The 4677-nt window shown below is 39.2% G+C and overlaps 1 pseudogene; it reads left to right on the forward strand.

Annotated features, from left to right (window-relative positions):
- The window catches only part of LOC115278822, a 12847-nt pseudogene extending 8416 nt beyond the window's left edge, over positions 1-4431 (forward strand).
- Positions 4432-4677: the final 246 nt, after the last annotated feature.

Here is a 4677-nt window from a genome sequence, read left to right on the forward strand (position 1 = left end):
TAAAGATCTTATTCAGGTCTTTTGTTATTTTCTTTTATTATTTTAAAAGGTTTTTTCAGCTTTATTAAGATATAATTGACATAACATTATATAAGCTTAAGGTGTGCAACATAGTGTTTTGTTATATGTATATATTGTGAAATGCTTATCATAATTTTAGTTAACATTCACCACGTCACTCAGTTACAAGTTTTTCTTGGGATGAGAACTTTTAAGATCTACTTCCTTGGCAATTTTCAAACCTACTGTATGGTATTGTTAACTGTAGCTGTCATGCTATTGTGCATTGTGTCCTCAGAAATTGTCCCATAACTGGGTAATTTTGATCACCTTCCCCCAGTTCCTCCACCCACTACTCTGTCACTTTTTCTACTTACCTCAAAGATGACATTGGAATCTTGTTTGGGATTGCATTGAATCAATAGGCTTTAGGTAGTACAGGCACTTTAATAATAATCATTATTTTTCAGTTTCTTTCTAGTATTCTGTGTAAAGATCTTTTGCCTTGCTTTAACTTATCCCTAAGTATTTTATTATTTTTGGTGCTATTAGAAAATTATCTGCAAAAGTAATAAAGAAAGCCGCCCCACTTATGTGAGTGGATAGAAGCACAACTAATTTATTTGTTTGATAGTAGAGTTGACATACAGTGTTCTCTAATTGTCAGGCATATAGCATTCATCAGTTCTATGTAGTAAGCTATGCTCACCAGGATAAGGACAGTTGAGATCTGTCACTATACAACATTATCACAGTGTTATTGACTATATTCCCCATGCTGTACTTGTTATCTCTATACACGTTGTTTATTTTATAACTGAAAGTTTATATCTCATTATTCCATTCATTTGTTTTGTTCATCTTTCACCCCTCTGGCAATCACCAGTTCTCTGTATATATGGGTCTGTTTCTGCTTTGTTTGATGGTTTTTTTTTTTCTGATTTCACAAATAACTGAAATATGATGGTATTTGTCGTTCTTTGTCTGACTTATTTCACTTAGTATAATACCCTCTAGGTCCATCCATGTGTGTCAAATGGCAAGGTGTCGCTCATTTTTTATGGCTGAGTAATACTCCTCATTTTGTGGGTGGTGTCCTTTGTTGTAGAAAAGCTTTTTATTTTACTATGGTCCCAATAGTTCACTTTTGTTTTGTTTGTCTTGCCTGAGGAGACATTTCCAGAAAAATGTTCCTAAGGATGATGTCAAAGAGATTAATGACCACGTTTTCTTTAAGGAATTTTATGGTTTCTTATAAACCGAATTGCCAGTTTATACATTTCCTTCTTTAGGGTCTGTTTTGGGGGCTTTATTAATTTCCTTTGTTGGTGTCATGTTTACCTGATTCTTTGTGATTCTTGATTTCTTGCATTGATATCTGACCATATGAGGAAGTGGGCTCCTCCTGCAGACTTTACAGGTTCACTTTGGCACTGATAGTCCTCTACTAGTCATCTCAGCTTGGGGTTCTGGACCAGTCAGTTGGTAGTGCTTTTGATCAGGTGTGGCTTACTATTAGGGGCTCTATTTGGGGAGGCTACTGCCCAAGGGCTGAGGTCTAGAGGAGTGCCATTAGCTGAGAATAGTTGGGTAGGACTTCTATCTTAGTTCTCTGACTTAACAAGACTGTATGATGGTTTTACAGTTGACTAGATTCTCTGATTAGTCTTCTCATTCAGATGGAACTAGATGCTGTAGTCAGCACTGGAGTGGGGCTGTGAACTTGCTTCCTGCCTGTGTAGGTTGGCAGAATGGGCTCCATGGCCATTATAGCTTGATGGTTAGGGACCTGAACCTAACAGGGCTGCCTATCTAGTTTCCTGGAAATATGGGACCACTGGCTTGGTTCTACAGGTGGGAAGAGCCACTGGCAAGGCTCTCTGGGTGCCATTGTTGGTGGGGCTGTCAGATGGGTCACATAGCTTCCTAAGTGTTCTGCTTACAGTTACTAATCAGGTAGGGCTTGAGACTATATTCAGCCCCAGGAGGAGCTTCAAATTTGCTTCCCAACATGGGTTGGGATAAATAAGGGGCTCCAGGGCCAGTAGAGCTCATTGGCTGGGGACTACAATCAGGCAGAAGAGTTCACTGACATACCTGGCCAGACATGGCCAACATCTTAGCTTTACAAATGGGCACAGCTGCTGTCTGTGCTCTCTGCTTTGGTAACTCTACAAGTGGGCTCTAAAGTGGACCACATAGCCTCCTGCATGTTCTGGTGAGGTTTTCTGGTTGGGTGAAAATGAAGTATGTACTCAGCAGTATCATGAACCCACTTAACCTGCCTAGGCAGGGCAGCAGAACAGGCTCCAAGGCTGGTACATCTCACTGGCCAGGAAGCCAAATCATACAGACATGTACACTCAGCTCCCTGGCCAGACAGGGCACCCAGCTGAGTTCTGCAGGCAGGCAGAACTGCTCTCTAGGCTTTCTGTTCAAGTGCTGCTGGGCTACATAGCTTTCCAGGTGCTCTTGCAAGGTTTTGTGGTCAGGCAGGGAAGGGGCTGCACTTAGCATTAGGTGAGGCTGTGATTAGCTTCCTTTCCTGGATTGGGTGGCAGAATGGGCTTCAAGGCTGGAAGGGATTGTTGTTTAGGGTCCTGAATCAGACAGAACTGCACACCAAGTTTCCTAACTAGACAGGGCCACTGGCTTGGCTCTGTAGATGGCCAGTGTTGCTGGCTGGGATCTCTAGTTAGGTATGACTATGAGGAGAAATTTGGTTTGCTGAGATCTGAGCCTTGATTGCTTTAAGCCCTTCCCACCTTTTCCATCACAACCTGATCTCCAGTGGTGAAGCCCTGCACATTCTCCCCATGATCCCTGAGAGGCAACACCCAAGTGGGCTTCCTGGGAAATGATCCACAACACTTGTAGATCTGGCCATCCATTTTGGGTTCTCCTACTGAAGAAAGTATAGGCCTGGGATGCCCCCTTGGTGCGGTGTCATGCTGGCCTGCAAGAGGGACAATGCAATCGATGCAGTCACTCTTTCTTTTTTTTTTTTTTTTTTTAATTCTCAGTCTGCATGGTCCAAGAGGATGCTTCAAGCCTTACCCTCATGTTCAGGGATTTTTACCGCGGTCTATGGGTTATTGCTTGTTTGTCATCTTGTAAAGGGGACTGGAATCAGGAATGACTTGATAATATAATTATTATTAATTGCCATCTTGATAATATAATTTTTTTGAATTTTGAGAATCCTTATATATTGTTATTTGTCCTTTATCAGATACACATTTTGAAAATATTTCCTCCCAGTACACACCAGTTTTTCATTTTCTTTATCTTTCAAAAAGATGTTTTAAATTTTGGTGAAAGTCTGTCAGTATTTTTCTTCTATGTTTCATGTTTTGTTTTATTTTTGTTTTTTTTGTCTTTGAGTAAACCAAAGTCATGAATATTTTTCTTTCTAGAAGATTCTAGAAGTTTTATAGCTTCATGTTTTACATTTAGGTCTGTGACTTTTTTGGGTTAATTTTTGTATATGGAGCAAGGTATGGCCCAAAGTCTTTGAATATGCTATTGTGCTAGCACTATTTGTTAAAGAAACTGTTGTTTATCCACTGAAATGCTTTGATGCCTTGTAAAAAAAAATAACTGGCCACATATGTATGGATCTATGTCTGGAATCTCTATGTTGTTTCATTGATCTATGTGTTAATCTTTCCACCAATATCACTGTCTTAGCTATTTTAGTTTTATAGTACATCTTGAAATTAGATTCTACAAGTCTCCCAATCTTGTTCTTTTTCAAAATTAGTTAGGCTATACTAGATCCTTTGCTTTTCTATATACATGTTTTTGAATTTGATTTTTGATTTCCAAAGCATTCTGGGATTTTGATTAGGATTGCTAAAATTTTTTTATCAGTTGGAGAAATTGCCTTGGTTCTCTAGAGACAATTCTGCAGTTATTACGTAGTGTTTGCCTCTGCTTCCCATTTATATCACCCTGTACCCTGAAGTGAATATGCTGTTGGCTCAGAATGATATTCAGGCTTTGAAAGTAGTGTGATGGTTGCTTTGCAATTGGGATTGGAATCTCTGGACTCAGGCTGCCTATAAACATGGGGAAGTTCATGCCAGGCAGGAACTCTGGTGGTAGTCAGAGGTAAGGATGTGCAGAGGGAGATCAAGTTTTTGTTGTTTCCTTTAGCTTTGAGTAGATTGGAGCTAACTTCATTGGCTTGGGCTGTACTCCTCAGAGGAAAGGCATGACTGAAATCTGAGAAAGAGTATTAGCTTTCTTTGATTGCTTTAAAGTCTTATCTCCCATTTGCTGTTATCTTGGAAATCTCACTCATTCATTCTATATTCCAGTTGTTTCTCATTCTATCCTTTTTATTTTTTCTTCCCCTTACTCCAAATTCTTCTTCAGATTTCTGATGCTTATTAAGATGATTCCCTAAAGGTTAGAAATATGAAGTAAATATATTTTGGGTAGAAATTTCAAGATTAAAACAATATTAAGCATTAAATTAATCAAAGTGCTGATTATAATTAATTGTTCTGAGACCCTAGGAATGTTTCCCCTGATTTGACTCCACTCTTAATCCACAACTACATCTCCAAATGTAGTGCATCTTTTACAACTTAGTGGAATCCCTGAGTTTCAGATTTTCTTTCTTCTCCATGCCTGGCAGCCATGGACCAATTAATCTGAAAATATGAACCT

The sequence above is a fragment of the Suricata suricatta genome, chromosome 15, assembly GCF_006229205.1.
Source record: "Suricata suricatta isolate VVHF042 chromosome 15, meerkat_22Aug2017_6uvM2_HiC, whole genome shotgun sequence".
Taxonomy (NCBI): Eukaryota; Metazoa; Chordata; class Mammalia; order Carnivora; family Herpestidae; genus Suricata; species Suricata suricatta.